Source organism: Talpa occidentalis, unplaced genomic scaffold (assembly GCF_014898055.3).
Source record: "Talpa occidentalis isolate TD23 unplaced genomic scaffold, MPIMG_talOcc4v2.1 talOcc4.6, whole genome shotgun sequence".
NCBI classification, from domain to species: domain Eukaryota; kingdom Metazoa; phylum Chordata; class Mammalia; order Eulipotyphla; family Talpidae; genus Talpa; species Talpa occidentalis.
In genome coordinates this window covers 64,375,936-64,400,693 of record NW_023604972.1, presented here as the reverse complement: position 1 = coordinate 64,400,693, position 24,758 = coordinate 64,375,936, and the positions used below count along the sequence as shown (strand labels likewise).

At 35.6% G+C, this 24,758-nt stretch overlaps 1 long non-coding RNA gene across 1 annotated transcript in view; it reads left to right on the top strand.

Moving 5' to 3' along the window:
* LOC129144761 (uncharacterized) overlaps window positions 1-24,758 on the top strand; it is a 67,911-nt gene that overhangs the window by 39,893 nt on the left and 3,260 nt on the right. Inside the window, exon 2 of the long non-coding RNA XR_008549310.1 lies at window positions 17,249-17,398. This is a non-coding gene — a long non-coding RNA (uncharacterized LOC129144761). The remainder of the gene's footprint in view (window positions 1-17,248; window positions 17,399-24,758) is intronic.

The window sequence follows — 24,758 nt, the reverse complement described above, 5'->3', positions numbered from 1 at the left end:
AAATGTTTTAAAAAATCTAAAGAAAATACAGCCAAAATATGATTGAATCTTTACTTTTTTTTTAAAGACTTATTTATTTATACAAGCACTGGGTACAGTCAGAAGCGTGGGAGGGTGAGAGAAGTCACCAGAGCCAGAGCAGGGAGCAGAACAGGCAGACTGACGAAGTACACTGCTGAGGGAAGCAGTGGGCGTGGCAGGAGAGGTCTGCGCGCCATGTGAGACCCTCCTGTGGCCGGGGATCAAACCAGCACTGCACAGGCTACAGGCAGCTTTGCAGCCCAGCGCTCAACTGCTGCACCACCAGGGAAGGACCTGATGGAATCTTTAATGCTTTCTGGTTTGCATATGAATCTACAACTTTGTTCCTTTCTACATGTCTTTTTTAAATTTCAAACTTGTTTCAAATACATGTGATATGTAGTATCTCTGCAATAATTTATGTCTTAAATTGAACAAAATTATATTTGGAACAACAAATACATTCCCATTGTTAATGACACATTGATAAAGTCTCAAATATAATACTAATGTGATCACAAAATGTGCCTACTAAACTCACTGTGAATGTTAAAGAATATAGTCTACATCAGGAAGACTCTATCTTAATTACTTCAGAAAAACTTAAATTTAATTATTTTGTCCTAAAATATCAATTTATTCTAGTGTATTGAAAACTCACAGGGAATTAAATGCATAAAAATTGACTCTAGGTGTAAAACTTTATTTTCAATATTAATATATTTTAAAACTTATATAAGCAAATAAAATAATTTAAATAGGCAGGACTTCCAAGTTTTTACTAGATTTCATAGAATACTTTAATCGTCAAAGTATTATAACAATGCTATTATTGAATTTCTTCTGTTGGTTTATTATCTTGATTCTTCTTTCAGCATGTGACTATTTAGAACTGAAGACAGTATCTATATTTTGATTTTTCCCTAACATGTGTGTAGCTTTCCTTTATTATGTATTAGAGAAGTGTTGTGTACACTTATCTGATCATGTGAAATTATATAAGTATCTAATTTAAAGTTCTAATTTCAGACCCCTCTTCTGAAATCCATTCTGGATTCACTATTCTGGAATATGTTTACTGATTTCCACTTGAAACTCTCTAGTGAAATCTCTTTATTAATCTTGAGTACAGAAAAGGAATTATGAAGCATTAGTGTTCCTGGGAACAGAATTTAGCAATGACAAAATGGAATTAGTGCATGGTAGGTTATAACGAGCACTTCACAAGCTAGTGGCCAAGTATAAGGAGACAGTACAATGATGTAGCCTACACTCCCCACACAACTCATAATGGGTACTGGCATTGTGAAAAAAATAGCTATATAATTCAGAGTAGACATATGGACATATAATTCAGAGTCATGGGTCTACAGACCCAGAAAGGAAGGATGTTAGTGGTACTTAAAACATGAGCCAGGACACACAACAAAATAATACCAGTGACTTGACAATTTCCATGACCCTCCCCATTCCTGGACTCAGAAGCTACAAGATGATAGCACCTGGCCTGTTAAAGCCAGTAAAGGTCAAACAAAAATCAAATGCCACCTGATGGAAAGGTGGAAGTAGTTTAAACCTCTTAGTTACTCCTACTGCTACTGCTATTGCTATTACATATACTGAAACATAGGTAAATAGAAAACAGGAAAGTGGGAAGACAAAATAATGCAACACATGGTACCTTAGACCTCAAAGGTATATGATATCACAAGGAGAAAAATATTCTTCAGAATTCAGCTACAAAGATGTGATAGATCTTTGATAGAAATCCAAATTGTCCTAATAAATAAAATCTAAGTTGTAAAAGAAAATTCAGAAAAACAAAACAAAGAAAACTCAGAAAATCTGAAGAGAAGCAAGAAAATTCAGAAAAAATAAATGACCAATGAAATAATATTAATGAACAGAAAATAGAAAATGCATGTATAAATAAGAAAATTACCAATATTCAAGATGGAAAGAATTTAATAGATGGAATTAAAAATTCTAGAGAAAGCTATAGAAGCAACATAGACAAATGCATGATCAATATATGACCACAGAGGCAATAATGCAAAGGATCCTATGGACAAAGAAATAGAAATTCAAGGAACATTAAGAAATATATCAAGAACTATCTGACTCTATTAGGAAGAGCAAGGAAAAGATAGTGTGTATCCCAGATGGGGTAAAGAGAGAGATGAGGGACAGAGATCTTATTTAAAGAAATGATAAAGGAAAACTTCCCAAACATGGAGAAGGAACTGGATATAAAAGTACATGAAGCTAAAAGAATACTTGGTTATCTAAATACAATCAGAACTGCATCAAGACACATAACACTGAAACTACCAAGAGTTCAAGACAAATAAATAATATTGAAGGCAGCTAGGAATGGAATAGGTAACCTATAAAGGTACCACCATATCAGACTTTTCAGAAGGAACTTATAAAATATGGACATAATGGAATTATGTAGTCAAAATGCTTAAAGATAAAAACTTCCAGTCAAGAAAACAGTATATTTTAAGAAACTCTTTCATATAGGAGTGAGAGATAAAGGCTTGCCCAGACAAAGAGAAGTTGAAGGAATTTCAAAGACTAGAACTCCCCTCAAGAAATGTGTTAGAGGGCCTCCCCAGTGGTGCAGCCAGCGGGTTGAGCACTGTGAAGCTGTCCACAGCCTCTGCAGTGCGGGGTTAGATTACCTGCGGCCAGGGAGATTCCAGCATGGCCCACAAGACCTCTCCTTTCTTGCCTGCTGCTCCCCTCAGCAGTGTCATCGGTCCATCTGCCTGTTCTGCTCCCCACTCTGTCTCCGGCACCTCTGGTCTGTACCCCAGCTATTGCATAAATAAAAAAAATTTAAAAAAAAGTGTCAGATGAGCTCTTTTATCAATTTCAAGAGAAAAAAATTCATAAAAAGTTTGAACAAAGTACACCACAATACCAAAAACAAAAGAACAGTATAGAAAACCTAAATAAGGGCAAGGAAAAAGACTAATTATAATAAAGTAAAAATCAAAAATCAACAAGCAACTATAAATCAGAGACACACTTGCGGTAGAGGGAGAGGGATTAGGGTCAAAATAAGGGGTCATGGGAATTGTATGGGGAATATAACCAAAATGAAGATGCATACATTGTGTGAAAATGAAAAATGATGTAAAAAATATATAAAATAAAATAAATCAATAAAATAAAAAAATAAAATTTGCAACTAAATAGACTGAATTAATACCAACCAATCAAAAGCATAGAGTCTCTGGCTGAACCAGAAAACAAAACCCATTTCTGCTGTCTTCAGAAGGAGCTTCTGAAATCCAAAGGTGAACACAGATATGATGTGCATTATCAAAAACAATCCTACAACCATATGTGACTCCAAATAAATAAATTAAGGCAGGCACAGTTATATTTCTATAAGGTAAATTAGATATCTAGCTAAAAATATAACGAAAAGCAGAGGACATTATATAATGGAGGAATCAAATATCAAGAATACATAACACTTATCAATCTTTTTTGCATGAAATGAAATAGCATAAAGATACCTAAGGAAACCATTAAAATATCTGAAAATGTGTATTAGCAGCGAAATGATAGTATTATGGAATTTGAAACCCATAAAATTGTCAATGGAAACAGCAACCATCAAAATATTAGCAGCATCAGGGCCTCACCGGTGGCACTGTTTGAACGCTGGGCTGCGAAGCTGTCCACAGCTTCTGCAGGGCCAGTTCGATCCCCGGCCAGCCAGTAGGGTCCCACATGCACTCAAACCTCTCCTGTCGCACCCGCTGCTCCCCTCAGCAGTGCACTTAGTCAGTCTGTTTGCCTATTCTGCTCCCTCTTCTGACTCTGGTGGATTCTCTTACCCTCCTGCACTTCTGACTGTACCCAGGGCTTGTATAAAATAAATAAATAAATATTTAAAAAATATATATCAGCAGGAATCAGCAGCCTTATAAAAAGAATTAAACCACAAGGGCAAATATGCATTTGTAGGGGACTATATCTCCCCCAAAAGTGAGTACACATTCTTCTCAAGTGTATATGAATCATTCTAAAGGGTAGACCACATGCTGGGTCACAAAATAAGTGTCAATAGATTCATTAAGACTAAAATCTTCCTTTTACTTTCAGTCTATTTTAATCTTTTGTAGTTAAATGTGTTTCCTGGAGACAGCAAAAGGTTGGGTTTTGTTTCTTAATCCAGTCCTGCTACTCTGTGTCTTTTTATTGAAGAGTTTAGTCCGCTTACATTTAGAGTTAATATTGATGTTATTTATTTATTGATTAATTAAAAAATATTTTTTGTCTTGTTTTGTCTTGTTTTGTTCAATAAATCCCTTGTTGGTTCTGGCTTTAGGACTCCTTGCAGTATTTTTTGGAGTGGGGGTTTACTCATAATGAAATTTCAGTTTCTGTTTGTCTGGGAAGGTCCTTTTTCTTTCTTTATAGAGGAAGGAAAGCTTGCGGGATAGAGTATTCTTTGTTGGCATTTGTTGTCTTGTAGTTTGTTGACTATGTCCCTTGACCTTCTCCTTGCCCATAGTGTTTCTTTGGAGAAGTCTGATGTCAGCCTGCTTGGTTTATCATTATATGTTATCTGTTTCTTCCCTCTTATCAGTTTCATTATTTTTTCCATGTCTGGGACTCACATGGATTAAAGAACTAGACATTAAACCTGAAACCATAACATATACAGAAGGAAATATAGGCAAAACACTACATGACATACACCTCAGTAACATCTTTAAAGACACATCATTCAAAGCAGTGACAGTGAAGGCAAAGATAAACAGCTGGGACTACATCAAATTAAAGAGCACTATTTACAAAAACTAAGCTATGGAAACAACCCGAATGCCCAAAAATGGATGACTGGATGAAGAAGATGTGGTACAGGCAGTGGTGCAGGCATTTGAGTGCCACACTGTGAAGCTGTCCACAGCCTCTATAGCGCTGGTTCGATCCCAGCTGACTGTCGAGGGTCCCGCATGTCTCAGCAGACCACTCCTGTGGTGCCTGCTGCTCCCCTCAGCAGTGTACTTCGTCAGTCTGCCTGTTCTGTTCCCCACTCTGTCTCTGGTGAATCCCCTCACCCTCCTGCATATCTGGTCTATACCCTGGTTCTTGTGTAAATAAATAAATAAATCTTAAAAAAAAGAAAGATGTGTACATATACATAATGGAATATTACTCAGCAATCAGAAAGGATAAACTCATGCAATTTGCATCAACATGGATGGAGCTGGAAGGGATCATGCTCAGCAAAATAAGCCAGAAAGAAAAAGTAAAATATTAGATAGTCTCACTCATAACAGGAATTTAGAAAACCTAAATAAGGGACCAGGAAAAAGACTAATTATAATAGAGTAAAAGTCAAAATCAACAAGCAACTATAAACCAGAGACACACTACATGGTGGGGAGGAGGGAGTAGGATCAAAACAAAGGGGGATGGGAACTGTGTGGTGACAATAACCAAGATGAAAATGCATACATTGTGCAAAAATGAAAAATGATGTAAAAATATATAAAAATGAAACAACTGAAAAAAATAAAAATATATAAAATAGAACAGATTACTATTTAAAAAATACTAAAATCATATCAAGAATCTTTTCAAATTACAATGGTATCAAACTAGAAATCAACCACAAGAAGAAAACAGGAAAAGCTATTAATGTGGAAATTGAAAAATGAGCTACTGCATGACTAGTAGGTTAATGAAGATCTTTTAATCTAAAGTTTACAAAATACCTTGAGATCTCTGATAATTTCCCTGATGAACAATGTGCAAAGATCCTCAAAAAAAAAAATATAGTAAACCAAGTACAACAGTGCATTAAAACCATCATAAACCATGAAAAAAAAAGTGGGATTTATTCCAGGGACATAGGATGGTTCAACATAGGAAAATCTATCAACATAATTCAACATATGAGCAAAAAGCAAAGTAAAAATCAAATGATCATAATCATAGATCTCAATAAATTATTGATCAGATTCAACATTCATTTATTATTAAAACCCTCCCAAATACTAAGATACATGGAACACATCTCAGCATAATAGAGGCCACACATGACAAATCCACAGCTAACATCATTCTTAATGATGAAAACTAATAGATTTTCTATTAAGATCTGATACAAGAAAAGGATGAAATTGCCTCCACTACTATTTAACATAATATTAAAAGTTTTAGCTATGGCAATTATATAAAATAAGTATAAAAATTGAATCCAATTTGTGAAAGAAGTAAAGATATTTGCAGAGGACATAATATACATAGAAAACCCTAACAACTCCACGGAAAAACTAATTGAAACAATCAATTAGTGTAGCAAAGTATCAGGTTGCAAAATCAATACATAAATAACATTTGCCCTCTTATAATCAAACATTGAGATAAAAAAAATAGAAGAAAACAGTCACACTTACAAATTGCATCAAAAATAATTAAAATTTAAAATGAGGCAAGGAACCTATATGGTGAAAACTATAAGAGATTGTTAAAACAAAAATAAGACATAAAGAAATAAAAACATACTTCTTGTTTATTAATTGATTAAACAACTTCACATTTTCAAAATGATCATCTTATGGAAAGCATATATGTTCAATAGAATCCTTATCAAAGTTTCAATGCATTTTTTAAATAAACAAAATGGAATATAAATAATTTGGACTATATAAAATGCTAAATGCTAAATACTAAAATACTACTGCATCTTTTTTTTTCTTTTTTCTAATTGTAATTTTATATTTATATTCCCCATACAATTGCAACCCCCTTATTTTGACCCCAATCCTTCCTTTACCTGCCCCCCAACCCCCACAGAGTGTCTCTGGTTCATAGTTGTTTGTTGATTTTGATTTTTACTTTCTTATAGTTATTTGTTTTCCTGGTCTCTTAAGTTTTCTAGATTCCTGCTATGAGTGAGACCATCCAGTATTTTTCTTTTTCTTTCTGGCTTATTTCGCTGAGCATGATCCCTTCTAGCTCCATCCATGTTGCTGCAAATTGCATGTGTTCATCTTTTTTGAATGCTGAATAATATTTCATGGTGTAAATGTACCACATCTTCTTGATCCAGTCATCCATTTTTGGGCATTTGGGTTGTTTCCAAAGCTTAGCTATTGTAAATTGTGCTGCTATAAACATAGGGGTGCAGGTGCTCTTTGGAATTGATGTTTCTGTGTCCTTTGGGTAAATACCTAGGAGTGGAATTGCTGGATCGTATGGAAGCACTATGTTTAGTAGGTCCAGAAATCTCCACACAGCTCTCCATAGTAGTTGGACCAGTTTGCACTCCCACCAGCAGTGCAGGAGAGTTCCTTTTTCTTCACAACCATGCCAACATTTCTTGTTGCTAGTTTTTTTAATATGTGCCATTCTCACTGGTGTAAGATGGTATCTCATTGTAGTTTTGATTTGCATTTCCCTGATTACAAGTGATGTTGAACATTATTCATATGCCTGTTGGCCATTTGCATTTCCTTTGCAGAGAAGTTTCTTTTTAGCTCTTCTGCCCATTTTTTGACTGGATTATTTTCTTTGTTTTTGTTGACTCTCGTCAGCTCTTTGTAGATTTTTGTGATCAGTCCTTTATCATTGGTGTTGGGTGCAAAAATTTTCTCCCAGTCGGTGGGGTTTCTCTTTGTTTTGGTTATTGTCTCATTTGCTGTGCAGAAGCTCTTTTATTTGGTGTTGTCCCAGCTGTTTATCTTTGCCTTCACTATCACTGTTTTGGGTGATGTGTCTATAAAGATGTCTTTGATGTGCATATCATGTAGTGTTTCACCTATATTTCCTTCTATGTATTTTATGGTTTCAGGTCTTATGTCTAGTTCTTTAATCCATTTTGAGTTGTTTTTGTTTCTTAATCCAGCCTGCGACTCTGTGTCTTTTTATTGAAGAGTTTAGTCCATTTACATTTAGAGTTAATATTGATATGTTAACATCCGTATTTGCCATTGTGTTTGTCTTTCCTTTGATTTTATTTATTTATTCCTTTAATAGCTTTTTTTTTTTTTTTGGCCTTCTTCCATTGTTATTCGTCCCTCTGAGGTTCTGGCTTTAGGACTCCTTGTAGTATTTTTTTGGAGTTGGGGTTTAGTCGTAATGATATTCCAGAGTTTCTGTTTGTCTGGGAAGGTCCTTATTCTTTCTTCAGAGAAAGAAAGAAAGGAGAGGAAGGAGAGATTTGCAGCATAGAGTATTCTTGGTTGGCATTTGTTTTTCTTGGAGTCTGTTGACTATGTCCCTCCACTCTCTCCTTGCCTGTAGTGTTTCTTCGGAGAAGTCTCATGTCAGTCTGATTGGTTTTCCTTTGAATGTTATCTGTTTCTTCCCTCTTGTCAGCTTCATTACTTTTTCCTTGTCTTGGATTCTTGGGAGCTTTACTATTATGTGTCTTGCTGTATTTTTCCTTTTGTCATGGAAGTTTGGTGTTCTTCTTGCTTCTTGTATATCAATTTTCAGCTCCTTCTTCACATTTGGGATGTTCTCTTCAATTATTTCCTTGAATATTTTCACTGTTCCTACATCTCTCTCCTCTCCTTCAGGGATTCCTATAACTCTTATATTTCCTTTCCTCATGGAGTCAGATAGTTCCCGAAGTCTTTCTTTGGTCTTTTTCCTTTGTACTTCTCTTTCCTTTTCTGTTTTGGTTCTTTTTTATTTCTGTGTCTTTGAGATTACTTATTTGTTCTTTCATTTCATCTATTCTACTTTCATTACTTTTCCCATAATTCTTTAGCGCCTCCATTAATTCTTTCGTCTCCTGCATTTCTCCCTTCTTTAGGGACTCAATTTCATTCTTCTGATTGTTGATTATTTTCCCCTTATCATTGTTTTCGTTTATGACTTCTGTCAGTTTTTCAATCACGGCAATTTTAAATTCTCTTTCTGGAAGGTTCAGAAGTTCTTCCAAGTTATCTCATTGCAATCTGGTGGGTGGTTTTCTTTTTGTGGTGTGTCTTTTTTCTGAGGAGTTGCTGGGTTGCATGTAGTTTTTCTTTTCCCTACTGCCTGTTTTCTAATTTGTCGTATGCGTTGGGACACTGTTTTGGTGGTACTGGCCAGCATCTTTTTGGTATGCTCTTTGTGGGGTTCGAAAACTGGTGGTCTAAAGGAGTCAAATACTGTTATGCCAGAAGTCTAGTGAGGCAGTGGTACTTTGAGTATGTTAATTGTCACTGTCACAGAATATTTCCTCCTTCTATGTTTAATTACAAAGGTGTGTCTTGAAGTCCCACAAACTTCCCTGGAGGTGGGGCAGCTGGATTGGACTCTGGGTTCCAAATCACTGGATCCCGCTCTGGGCTCCAACTTCCTGTCAGTCGGGACCAGGCTTGTGGGGGCCTTCAGCTCACCTCTGACTGCACTGGGAACCTTCTCCCTCTGGCTCCACAGGAAGCTTTTTGACAATTTCAAGCATTCTTTATTGAAGAATGGTCCCTGTTCTAAAGTGGTGATGTGGAGACACACTCCCCTGCATGCCCAGTCTGCCCCGGTGGGCGGTGGGTGCCCACTTCCCCTCTGGGCTGGACTGCTCCCCAGAAGGGGCCTGGCGCTGGCATACTTCCCAGCTCACCTCTGGCTCCTCTGGGAGCCTTCTAACAGTGTCAAGCAGTCTTTACTGAAGAAAGGGCCTTGTTCTAAAATGGCGATGTGGGGATGCACTCCACTGCACACCCAGTCTGCCCTGGTGGTGGGTGCCCGCTCCCTCTCTGGGCTAGGACCACTGGCCAGAAGGGGCCTGGCGGGCGAACTTCCCAGCTCACCTCTGGCTCCTCCAGGAGCCTTCTGCCGGTTTCAAGCTGTCTTTACTGAAGAAAGGTCCCTGTTTTAAAATGGCGATGCGGGAACACACTCCCCTGTACTCCAGGTCTGCCCCAGTGGTGGGTGCCTGCTTCCCCTCTGGGCTCGGACTGCTGGCCAGAAGGGGCCTGGCGCGGGTGAACTTCCCAGCTCACCTCTGGCTCCTCTGGGAGCCTTCTTTCAGTTTCAAGCAGTCTTTACTGAAGAAAGGTCCTTGTTCTAAAATGGTGATACGGGGATGCACTCCCCTCTGCGCCAGGTCTGCCCAGGCCGTGGGTGCCCACTCCCCCTCTGGACTCGGACTGCTGGCCAGAAGGGGTCTGGTGTGGGCAAACTTCCCAGCTCACCTCTGGCTCCTCCGGGAGCCTTCTGCCAGTTTCAAGCAGTCTTTACTGAAGAAAGTTCCCTGTTCTAAAAAGGTGATGCCAAAATACGTAAATGCATCTTGAAAGAGACTGTCACTAAAACAAAACAGTGTCCTAATGACAAGATGTTGATATTCCAGATCTACAAAGAACTCACCCAAAACAACAAAAAGATACTAAATTTCCCCATTCAAAAATGGGCAAAGAAGCTAAATAGGCACTTTTCCCAAGAAGACATAGAGATTGTCAAGAGGCACATGAAAAAGGTCACATTATCACTTACTGTCACAGAAATGCAAATCAAAACTACTGCCTCACACCTGTGAGAATGACCCCTATCAAAAAGACCTGAAATAACAGGTGTTGACACTGGTGTTCCCATATTGGTGGAAATACAGACTGGTCTGATCCCTATGGAACAGTGTGTACATTCTTTCAAAATAATAAAAATTGTTGTTTCATATGATCCTGCAATTCCATACCTTGGGATCTACAGAAGAACCCAAAAACAATAATTCAAAGGGAAATATGCACTCATATGTTCATTCCAGTTCTATTTACAAATATCCAAATTTTGGAAATAACTTAAGTCCTCTAAAATATTGGTGGTATATATGTACAATGGTATATTACTCAGCTATTAAAAGAAAGATAAACTTTTGCCATTTGCAACAACGTAGATGAAACTGGAGGGATTATGTAAGTGAAATAAGTCAGAAGAAGAATGTCAGATACCAGATGATGTCCTTATACATGGAATATAGAGAAACAAAACAAAGTTTCAGACAAAGCCAAACTAATAGCAAATTCTAGTGATCTGACTGTAGAACTGAAGCTAAACAGGGGTGAGACCTGAGGTACTGGGGGAAGGAAAGTGTGGAGGGAACACAATGGACTGTAGTGATGTACAATGGGTGCTTGGGTAGTGAGTCTGGTGTGGAAACAACACCTGATGGGGCATGGCCTATACTTCTAAAGCACAAACTTTGTAAACCAATATCACCTCAGAAAATTCTAAAAATATTAAAAATATTAAATAAAATAAAAATATAAAACTAAGAGTGAAAGTTAGGGGTCCTCCTGATAAATCTGCAGACAAGGTTTAGATAAATCTGCAGACAAGGTTTAGAAATTAATCATAAGCATTGTACAGTTCTTAAGAAAGTTACATGACAAAATTAGTAAAATCTGCTGTTGAAGATGAGTACTCAGTGTTATAGATGACGTATGTGTGAAGGCATTCAAATATTAAATCACTAAGTAACCCTGTGCTCTCTAAGACTGGAAAGGTGATACATTTCTTTTCATGAAGAGCAAGTGTTTCTCTGCCTTGAATAATATACAGATACTCTCCCTGCAAGCAAACATGACATTTCCACTCCTACTCCTTCCTGATCTCCTTTACTTCCATTCCTGAACACTTAAGAATAGTAATGGTGATCAAGTCCCCACATAACCTGGCTAGGAAAGCATTGTATCTATTAATGGAGAAAAAATAATTATTCTAGTGCCACAGAGGTGTAGACACTAGGCAACATAGACCAGCAGGAAATAGGAGGTATGTTATTCCTGTGATTGGACTCTGAGGATGATATAACAATGTAGGGGCAGAACATAACATTGACATTCTCAGGGAAAGTAGAGCTGAACACCCTAAAAAAAAATTCTCAACCTCACACATCCGATTCTTAGAAGCTTACACAAAAATATTTACAACAATTAATAACATAATATGAAGTAGGGATGTAAAAATGTATTAAAACACACATGTAATAACATTAATGGAAAGTGTGAATTCTTTTTAAATACACGAATGCTATGATGTTCTAGAATATTGGGTAAATAGTGTTTTGTGTCACGGATTCCTAAAAATCACTGCCAAACTCATATTTATAACTTTTCTTTGCTAAGAAAATTATGGATCTCTAACAATCTACTGTCTTAACAAAAGTTAGTGTTTCTTCACACATAAAGATAGCATAATTCATCATGGGCAATAGAACAAACCAATTTAAAAGAAAGGTAAGAAGTTACAACCAAAAGCATCAAAGGACCTCTAGGTCAGTTTCATTTATTAGTGAACTATAAATGAGTTTTTTCCCACAGTAAACTATAGTGTAAGAATAAGTGAAAGGGGATGCAACTTGAATAATGTGAATGAAATGCATGGGAAATATCAAGTGTCTACTAATGGAAATTAAATGAGCCTTCCAGTTACAAGGAAAATCTCTAGGACTATGGTTTTCACATTTTATTGGCCATAAACTTTATCTCAAACTTCAAATACTCTCTTGTTAGAATACAGTGATTGCTTCTACTCTTCGTATGGATAGGAAAATATGTGTGAGGTGCATCTGTGTGTGTGTGTGTATGTGTATATTTGCTAGGATCTGGACATAACAGGACTAACTAGATAGATAATCAGGAGAAATGTGTGATTAACCTATTGTTACAGGAGTGGGAAACCTCCCCAGAGAGCACATGCTAGAATGATAATGACAAGGTCTGAAATGCCACCAATGACTATGTTACTTGGAAGTACTGAGAAGCTCCATGATTTACCAATACTTCAGAAAGGTGCAGGTGCACTTAGAAGCTTAGTTGTATCTTTTATCTGTTAGGTTAAGACAGATGGTGGGATATACCATTATAGAACTGTATTCTCTGAGAAAAAGTGGTGAAGGACTTCCAAACTACAGATGATAGGTAGAGAATCTTAAACAACAGAATGAAGGTGAATGAAATTACTGTAATCAATGGCAAGGTAATAGTGTAGATAAGAAGAGATGAGATGATTTGACACAGAGGTATGGAGATGATTAATAGAACTTCAATCTGACAGGAGCAAGGCAGATCATAACTAATAAGGGCTCAATCAAAACAACAAAAAAATCAAAGATCAGAGTTTCAGGGAAGCTCTTTCAAATCATTTCATAATTCCTTATATAAAATCTAGGAACAAAAAACTCATTGCCTGGTAACACCACAAAGGCCACCAACCAGAGACTTACAGTCTGATACAGTGATGAAATAGTATGTTGAAGGCACAACTAAAGGACCAGTTTACAGATACTACCTCATGAATAATCTTCTCATATTCATCTTCTCATATTCATTTCATTATAAATGTTCAATATCACTAATAGGTAGATACAATGGACCCAGGACCAAAGGTTAGAAGCAAGAGTGAATCTATTTCCACATCTAACAGTAACTCTCTTGAGATATATGATTCTCATCCCAGCAACTCTGATCATCAAGGGTTTAAATGTTGATTTCTAAAGGGAGAATGCTTTCATCTGGCACTAAGAGTTTCTTTGAATTATGTTATAACTTTTGTGGTAAAGCTATGGACTTTCTGTGCCAATAAACCAGCAGGAAGAGGAGTCACAATCCTAGCAAGCATAATTGATCCTCACAAAAGACAGAAGGAGGAAAATAATTGGTAACAGGCATATCACTTTGTTGCTATTCCCTTTGACAGTGGCTAGAATAGTACAGTCCCACGGCATAAAAGGTACATGTTTAGATCCCACAGGGATGAATGTCATCATCAAATCATTTTATAAGCCACCTATACTAGCTAAAGTGCCATATGAGGACATAGTCACCAACAACATGCTTAGTGCAGAAATATTGAAAGATTTTCCTTTATGATCAGGAATTAGACAAAGATGTTCACTCTCACCACTACTACTACTCATTATATTGCTGCAACTCAATGGAATCATATTAAAAACTGTGAAATAAAACCACACATATATCCACAACTTATTTATGATAAAGGAGAAAAGAGTATACACTGGAACAAAGAAAATCTCCTCAAGAAATGGTGCTGGGTAAACTGGACTGCTACATACTAAATAATGAAAATAAACTGACATCTCTCAACATACACAGAAAAAACTCAAAATGGATGAAATAATTAAATTTAAGATCTAAAACCAAAATATATATAATAATATATTATAAATTATACACACACACAGGCACACACTTAAGCAAAACACTCCATGACATAAACCTCAGAAACTTCTTTAGGGACTCATCTCCAGCAGCATGTAAAATGAAGGAGGAGATAAACAAGTGGGGCTACATAAAACTAAAAATTGTTCTGTACAGCTAAATATACATTAACCAAAATGTAGGGACATCCTACTGAATGGGAGAATATGGTTGCATACCACACAATGAATAAGGGATTGATAACAAAGTTCTACAAAGAGCCTGTGAAACACAACACAAACAAAGCAAAGGTCTTGAACAATAAGTGCTAGAAAGGATGTGGAAAAAAAAGAATCCCTATTACACTGTTGATGGAAATGTGAATTGATGAAATCATTGTGGAAAGCAACCTGGATTTACCTGGAAAAAAAAAAATGAAGATCCCCATGGTTCAGACATTCCTCTCGAGAATATGTCTACAGAATATGAAATATAAAAATCTTATGTTGTAAAATATTTACAACAGCAGTATTTACAATTCTCAAGACATGGAAGTACCCTAACTCTCCTTCAGTGGATGAAAAGATAAAAAAAAAGATACAAAAAGATAAAAGATAAAAAATTATATAGTACATACATACAATGGAACACTGTATATATATATGATAAAGGTAGCAAAAATGTCAGAATAATAAAAGCAAATATTATACATCCATAACTGACAATTTGATGATCAATGCAAAACACTTTAAAAACTACAGGACATCACAAAGATTTTAAGGATGCTGAGGTTAAGAGGAGGTTAGGGAAAGTACAGAGCATGCAAGGGATAGCAGGGGAAAATTCATTCATTCATTCATTCATTCATTAAATTAAATAACAATGGGAGAAATATGAACAAACATTTGTTTTCATTATGATGTTTTCTTGAATAGTAAGATTGGTTATTTGTAAGTATATAATAAAGAGTTTTTCAGACATTTAAACCTTCAAAAAATGTAGATCCCAGAAATTTTCACAGAAAATTTCTGACAGTTGTGCTTGGTCAAAATGAGGGAACACACTGCAGAAAGAAAAACAATACAACATAAGGAAAATACATAGTGAATTCCTAAAATGATCAAAAAAGTCATCTCTGGATGGCAACTGTGAGGTAGACCAACTAGCTGAGATTGAAGCAGATCTAGGAGATATTTTTTTTCCAAACAGGTTAAACTTGAGAGGAGATTTATACAAGGACAGTTAGTTTGTTAACTGAATTTATAATTAATGTATGAAAAATTGAAAATATTAACTATAACCAAAAATTATATAAGGAAATTAGTGTAGTACAAGATTCATCTGGGAATAGACTTACATAGTTTTTTTTATTTTAAATATTTAAATAAATAAATAAAAATTTAAATAAATAAAGTGTTTTGCATTGATCATCAAATTGTCAGTTATGGATGTATAATATTTGCTTTTATTATTCTGACATTTTTGCTACCTTTAAATATTTAAATAAATATTTATTTAAATAAATATTTATTTTAAATTTTAAACTATACATCTAAATACACTTTTCTACTGGGAGAATGGGAGAAGGATGAAAGGAAGAAGTTTTACAGGTGGTAGAAATATGGGCAACAAAAAGGTAAATACTCATTTTCTTTACTAGGAAACCAAGAAATAATGTCTAATATAAAAATAAAAATAGAAAGCAAAAGAATCAACTAAAATAATTAAAGATGTTTGTTCTGAATAAAGGGAAAGGTGCAAATGTGGGAGGGGGTAATGACAGTTTATTTTAATTTTTTTTGTAACAAAAATTTGCAGAACTGCTGGAATCTTTAAAATATTATATATATACTTTTGGTAAAAAAATAAAATAAAATATACTTTGAAAGATTAAAAAACAAAATGGAATTCTCCCAGACCTATAATCTGCAGACTGAGCCATAATTAATTTATCCTTGCATAAATCTATACACCGATAGTTACCCACCTTATTTACCCTCTACCAATGTGCTAACATTTCTACAACTTGTCCATGGCCTTCTGAATAGAAAAAATGGTTTACAGGTAGATAGAATGGTAAAGTGGAAGAAATCATAGGCTATTATGCCTGCGGGTTATAGTATTTAATGTCTTCACACAACACAAAGGTCTTCCATTGCCTCATTTACTCTGTCTGGTAATCCCAGATGATGACCTTACTCTAAGGTCAACCAGTGCCTGAGGGACCTGGTACTTCACTAATATATACTTGTTATTTTTTAATATATACTTGTTAATCCTTAATTTAAATTCTGCTTATTTTACCTCTGGCCCATATCAGAGAGATCTTCACTCTATAGACAAATTTCCTGACACAGAACACCACCCTGTCTCATTTCAGAAACTTTAAGCCTAAGCTTTATTGCTCTATATTAAAATGCAGACTAGCAAGATTTCATGCCACATTCCCAAAACTTATTTTTCTCCAGCACAGGTCTTCAAACACAAACTTCCTCTCTTATGCTCTTATTTCTGTGGTAAATGTGTGGGGTAGCAGAAAATTCTACAACAAACATTACTTTTTCATTTCCATTCTGGATGCATAAGCATTGATTTTTATGTGTCTTGGCCTTCTTTAGTATATTGGTTTGCTAGGACTGGTATAACAATCTACCATAGAATGGTGGTTCTAAATGATGGAAATTTCTTATACTTCTGATATTAAAATCCCAATATCAAGTTTTAGGAAGGTTTGATTTCTTCTAAGTCTTCTCTTCTTGGTTTATAGATAGCCACCTCTTGTTGTGACCTCATATGGTCTGTCTTGTGAGCACTGTGTCCCTGGTGTCTCTTTCTGTATCTTAATCTCTTTGTATGAAGGTATCAATCATATTGTGTTTGTGCCACCATGAGGGCTTTATTTTAACTTAATTATGTTTTTAAAGGTCCTGTCTTGAAATGAGTCACATTTTAAGGAAAATGTTTTTAAGTTAAAATGTGTATTAGGACTTCAATTCATGAATTTTTGGGGGGACAAAATTCTGTCCATTTACATGGGATGCACATCACTCTGTGTTGCTGAATTCTTAGCAGCCACTCTTTTATTTTTTTTTTCCCCGCAGAAACTCATCACTCTTGAAAAACAAACTGAATTGAGCAGGGGAGCACAGTCTCAGATATTCCACCTTTAAAATAGGGAACTTCATATCTGGACCTCACCAAAACTATGTGGAACTGAGAAAAGACTGTCCCCACAGTCCCCACAGTCAGAGGTAAGCTAAAACCCCTCACAAGCCAGGCCCTGTGACTCGTTGGGAGTTATAACCTAGAGGGGTATCCAGCCACCACCCAGGCAGACCTAGGGTACAAGGAAGTGCCTCCAAGAAGTGCCACATTTAAAACAGGGAGCTTAGAAAACTGTGTGGAACTGAGAAAGGGCTGTCCCCACAGTTAGAGCTTCCAACATCCCAGAAGGAACTCACCAAAGAGATAGTGGCCAGTACCAATGACACAGTGTCCCAATGCATAAGACAAATCAGAAAACAAGCAGCAGGGAGAAGAAAAACTACAAGCAGCCAAGCAGGTCCTCAGGGAAAGGACACACAACCAAAAGGAAATCAACCACCAGAATGTAACAATAGTGAGTTGGAACTTCTGAGCCTTCCCAACAGAGAATTTAAAATTGCCATGATTAAAAAACTCAAAGAAGTCAAAAATGATATGGGGAAAATAATCGATGATTGGAAGAATGAAATTGTGTCTCTAAAGAGGGAAGTGAAAGAAATGTGGGAGATCAAAGGTTTAATGGAAGAGCTGAAGAACTCTGGGAAAAGCATTGAAAGTGGAATAGATGAAATGGAAGAAAGAATAAGTACTATGACACAGAAAAGAAAAGAATCAAAACAGAAAAGGAAAGAGAAGTACAAAAAAAAAAAAAATGAAGAAAGTCTTCAGGAACTCTCTGACTCCCTGAGGAAAGGAACTACAAGAGTCATAGGAATCCCAGAAGGAGAGGACAGAGACATAGGAATAGAGAAAATATTCAAGGAGATAATAGTAGAGAACTTCCCAAGCATGGAGAAGGAGCTGAAAATAGATGTACAAGAAGCAAGAACACCAAACTTCCATGATGAAAGGAAAAATACAGCAAGACACATAATAGTAAAGCTCCCAAGAATCCAAGACAAGGTAAAAATAATGAAGCTGAGAAGAGGGAAGAAACAGATAACATACAAAGGAAAACCAATCAGGCTGACATCAGACTTCTCTGAAGAAACTCTATGGGCAAGAAAAGAGTGGAGGGACATAGTCAACAAACTCCAAGACAACAAATGCCAACCACGAATACTTTAACCTACAAAGCTTTCCTTCCTCTAGAAGAAAGAATAACCACCTTCCCAGACAAACAGAAACTCTGGAATTTCATTAAGAATAAACACCCATTCCCCCCCCCAAAAAAAAAAATACTACAAGCAGTCCTAAAACTGGAATCAACAGAGGGATGAGTAAGAACAAAACAAGGCAAAAAATAAAACCACAGAAAAGACAAACAAAATGGCAAATAAGGACAAGATGTATCAATATTAACTTTAAATGTAAATGCACTAAACTCAATAAAAAGACACAGAGTTGCAGGCTGAATAAAGAAACAAAACTCAACCTTTTGCTGTATCCAGGAAACACATTTAACTACAAAAGATAAAAATAGACTAAAAGTAAATGGATGGAAAACAGTCCTACAAGCGAATGGACCTAAAAAGAAAGCAGGAACGGATGTATATATCAGATAAAACAGATTTCAAACTCAAAAATATAAAAAGAGATCCAGACAGTCACAACATTATGATCAAGGGAACATTACATCAAGAAGACATAACACCCATTAACATATACTCACCAAATGAAAGAGCACCAAAATATATCAGACAACTATTATCATCTCTAAAAACAGACATCAGAGAAAATACATATGTTGTAGGAAACGTCAACAAACCACTATCAACAATGGATAAATCAATGAGACAAAAAATAAGTAAGGACACTAAAGCTCTAAGTAAGGATCTAGACCTCTTAGGCTTAACAGACATCTACAGAGCACTGCACCAAAAAAAAATCTGAGTACATATTTTTCTCAAGTGCACATGGATCATTCTCCAGGACTGATCACACAAGACAAACATCAGCAGATACACTATGATTGAATTCATACCAACCATCTTCTCTGACTGTGAAGACATCAAGCAAGAAATAAACCATAAAAAGAAGGCAAGGAAGCCTCCTACCTCATGGAGATTGAAATTCACACTACTGGAAGACCACTGGACTAACGAGCAGATCAAAGAAGGAATTTAAAAAAAATACTTTGAGTTGAACATCAAGGAAGACACAAATTTCCTAAATGTGTGGGATATAGCAAAATCAACAATTAAAGGAAAATATATAGCAAAACAGGCTCACATCAAGAAACAAGAAAGAACTCAAAGAAACAATATGATCACACATCTTAAAGAACTAGAAAAAGAACAACCAAAAAAAAAAAAAAACCTAAAACCAGTATAAGAAAGGAAATAAAAATCAAAGCAGAAATAAATGACATAGAAACTGAAAAAACAATCCAAAAGATCAATGAAACCAAAAGTTGGTTCTTTGAAAAAAATAAATAAAATAGACAAACCCCTAGCCAGACTCACAAAGGAAAAATGGGAGAAAACACAAATAAATAGAATCACAAAGGAAAGAGGAGAAATCACAACAGACACAGCTAAAAAAAAAATCACAACTACTATGTACAGTTATATGCAAACAAGTTCAACAATCCAGAAGAGATGGAAAAAAATCCTACCACTTTACAATCACCCAAATCTAGATAAAGAAGAAATAGAACACATAAGCATCCCAATTACAAACAGTGAAATTGAAATGGTAATCAAAACCCTCCCAAAAACAAAAGCCTAGGACCAGATGGATTTATAAATGAATTCTACCAAACATTCAGAAACGAACTCGTGCCTATCCATAAATTCTTTCAAAAAATTGAGAAAGAAGAGATAATACCTAACATGTTCTATGAAGCTAACATTGCACTAATACCAAAACTGAAAAAAGGACAACAGACAAAAAAGAAAACTATAAGCCTATCTCTCTAATGAACACTGATGCAAAACTCCTCAATAAAATTTTAGCTTACAGAATCCAACATTGTATCCATAAGCTAATTCACCACAACCGAGTAAGATTTATTTCAGGGTGACAAGGATGGTTCAACATCCAAAAATCAGTCAGTGTATCCAAAAAATAAACAAAAAGAAATATAAAAGCCATATGATAATGTTAATTGATGCTGAGAAAGCATTTGACAAAGTACAACACACATTTTTGATAAATGATCTTGAAATTCTCGGGATAGAAGGAACATACCATAACATCATAACCATATTAGCCATATATGACATATATGACAAGCCCACAGCCAATATAATTTTCTTTAAAAATATATTTATTTATTTATTTATTTATTTATTTATTTATTTATTTATTTATTTATTTATTTATTTATTTATTTATACAAGAACCGGCGTATAGGCCAAATGTGCGGGAGGGTGAGAGGATTCACCAGAGGCAGAGCAGGGAGCAGAACAGGCAGACTGATGATATACACTCCTGAGGGGAGCAGCAGGCGCAACAGGAGAGGTCTGTCGCGCCATGTGGGACTCTCAGTAGCTAGCCGGGATCAAATTGGTGCTGCAGAGGCTGCAGACAGCTTCACAGCATGGTGCTTAACCACCTGTGCCACCAGGGGAAGGCCCAAAATATCATTTTCAACGGTGGAAAGTTGAAAACATTTCCATTAAGATCTGGAACAAGACAAGGTTGTCCACTCTCACCACTGCTTTTCAGTATAATACTGGAAGTCCTAGCCAGAGCATTAAGACAAGAGAAAGACATATAAGGAATCCAAATAGGGAAGAATGAGTCAAACTGTCACTCTTCGCAGATGATTTGATAATATACATAGAGAACCCCAAAAACTCCATAGAAAAACTGATCAAACTTATCAGTCAGTTTAGTAAAGTAGCCAGATACAAAATCAACACACAGAAATCAGTAGCCTTCCTATACACAAACAATAAATTTGAAGAAGAAATCAAGAATACCATCCTTTTTATTATTGAAACAAAAAAAAATCAAATACTTGGGAATAAACATAACAAAAGAGGTAAAGGATCCATATGAAGTTGTTCCACGAAATAGAAGAAGACAAAAAGAAATGGAAAGGCATTGCTTGCTCATGAATTGGAAGAATTAACATTATCAAAATGGCCATTCTACTAAAAGCAATTTACATATTCAATGCTATTCCAATAACAATTTCAATGACATTCTTCAAATAAATAGAACAATTATTTATGAATTTCATATTGTGCCACCCAAAACCCTGAATAGCACTACAAACTCACAATAATCAAAACAGCATGCTGTTGGAATAAGAATAGACACACAGACCAATGGAACTGAGTAGAAAATCCAGAAATAAGCCCACAGATTTATGGTCTGCCTGTTCTGCTCCCTGCTCTGCCTCTGGTGAATCCTCTCACCCTCCCGCACATTTGGCCTATACGCTGGTTCTTGTATAAATAAATAAATAAATAAATAAATAAATAAATAAATAAATAAATAAATAAATAAATATATTTTTAAAGAAAAAGGAGCGAAGAATATGCAATTGGGCAAGAAAATTTGTTCAATAAGTGGTGCTGGGAAAACTGGGTGACTAACATGCAAAAGAATGAAGCTTGACTACTACCTCACACTATTCACAAAAAAACAACTCAAAATGGATTAAAGAACATAATACCTGAAATCATAAAATATATAGAAGGAAATAGAAGTGAAACACTATATGACACAAACCTCAGTAACTTTTTTTTAATTTTTTTTATTTATTTATACAAGCACTGGGTACAGTCAGAATTGTGGGAGGGTGAGAGAATTCACCAGAGCAAGAGCAGGGAGCAGAAAAGGCAGACTGATGAAGTACACTGCTGAGGGGAGCAGCAGATGCGGCAGGAGAGGTCTGCATGCCATGTGGGACCCTCACCGGCAGCAGGGATCAAACTGGTGCTGCAGATGCTGCGGGCAGCTTCGCAGCCCAGCGCTCAATGGCTGTGCCACCAGGGATGCCCCCTCAGTAACATTTTTAAAAACACATCACCCAAAGCAGTGATAGTGAAGGCAAAGATAAACAAATGGTACTACATCAAATTAAAGAGCTTCTGTACAGCAAAAGAGACAGAAACCCAAACTATGAGACACCATACTGATTGGAAGAAAATTTTTGCACACAACAGTAATGAGAAAGGACTGATCACAAAAATCTACAAAGAGCTGAGGAGATTCAACAAAAACAAAATAAATAACACAGTCAAAAAATGGGCAAAAAATCTAAAAAGGAACATCTCCAGAGAGGAAATGCAAATGGCCAACTGGCATATGAAAAAATGTTCAACATCACTTATAATCAGGGAAATGCAAATCAAAACTACAATGAGATACCATCTCACACCAGTGAGAATGGCACTTATTAAAAAAAAGTAAATAAGGGACCAGGAAAAAGACTAACTATAATAAAGAAAAAATCAAAATCAACAAGCAACTCTAAATCACAGACACACTATGAGGGGGAGCGCGGGGAGAAGAAGAATTAGGGTCAAAATAAGGGGGGTGCAATTGTATGTGGAATATAACCAAAATGAAAATGCATACATTGTGCAAAAATGAAAAATAATGTAAGAATTATATAAACTAAAATATTAAAAAAATAAAACTAGCAACAACAAATGTTGGTGAGGATGTGGAGAAAATGGAACTCTCCTGCACTCTGGTGGGAGTGCAAACTGGTCCAACCACTATGGAGAGGTTCCTCAACCTGCCTAAGATGGAGCTCCCACATAATCTAGTAAATCCACTCCTAGGTATTTACCCAAAGTACACAAACCATTAATTCAAAAGGGTACCTGCACTCCTATGTTTATTGCATTACTATTTAAAATAGGTAATCTATGGGAACAACCAAAATGCCCAAAAATAGATGACTGGATCAAGAAGATGTGGTACATATACACAGTGGAATATTACTCAGCAATCAAAAAGATAAGCTCATGCAATTTGCAGCAATGTGGATGGAGCTGGAAGGGATCATGCTCAGTGAAATAAGCCAGAATGGACTGGCAAAATATCGGATGGTCTCACTCATAGCAGGGGTTTAGAAACTTAAATAAGGGACCAGGAAAAAGACTAATCCTAATAACGTAAAAAATCAAAATTAACAAGCAACTATAAATCAGGGACACAATACTAGGGGGACAGAAGGGAGTAGGATCAAAACAAGGGTGGTGGAAATTGTATGGGGTCTACAACCAAGGTGAAAATGCATATATTATGCACAAATGAAAAATGATGTAAGAAATATATTAAAACATTTAAAAATTAAAAAAAAAGATGCTACAGAAAAAAAGGAAGAAAAACAAACTAAATCAATTCCCTAAAACATTTTTAAATTTTTTCTGCTAATAATCCACTTTAATTATTTCTAAATATATAGGATTGATTTACTGGTCACCGCTTTGATTTGACAGTAGCATGCTATCAATTCAAAAATAAAAAGCTCTTGATGCCCTTATATATTAAATATTTCTGTATATCACAAGTGAAACTACATCTTGTTTAATTAATATTTTAAACTCTTAGTTGTTTAAATTTGTGACTTTGGCCTCAGTAATTTTCCACTTCAAAATATCTCCACTCATTCTCAGTGTATGCTTTAAGAAATTATACTTTCCTCTGTGGGTGAATATTTTTTTTGTTTATAGAATGAAAATGTGTAAGAGATTTATAACAATTTAATGAGAATTTCAGACACCAGGGAAATCCCGAAGATTTGGAAATATTGGTCTAAGATGTTATGTATTCCTTTATGAGTTTATCAAATTTTCATGGTTGATGTTAATTTCTATGGTATTCTGATACACTTATATAAGCAATGGTGTAAGAATAAAGAGGCACAATAATGCCTGTAAAGCCTGTCTCCTTTTTGCAATGCTATAGGAAATACTAATATTTGTGCCATTCTGTCATTGCTCAGAGACTGAATACTCTTGGTGGCAAATTTCAGATAGATTTATCAGGAAATTAAAATGTCCAGAGGTATATATCAAAGTGTTATCTGAAGGATCTCCATTATTGACATCAAGAAAAGAAAACATTCCATGATACATAATTTTAGTTGGACTAACTAATTGCCAGTAGATATTCCAACAAAAAAATAACATGTAGTGTTATAAAAACTGTTAATTTTCCCAGGTAGTTTGAAACAACCACCATTTTTAATTCATTTACAGTAGTCTTTGACCTGGTCTTTTCTTTCTTTCTTTCTTTCTTTCTTTCTTTCTTTCTTTCTTTCTTTCTTTTTTCTTTCTTTCTTTCTTTCTTTCTTTCTTTCTTTCTTTCTTCTTTCTTTCTTTTTCTTTTTCTTTCTTTCTTTCTTCTTTTCTTTCTTTCTTTCTTCTTTTCTTTCTTTCTTTTCTTTCTTTCTTTCTTTCTTTCTTTCTTTCTTTCTCTTCTCCTTCCTTCCTT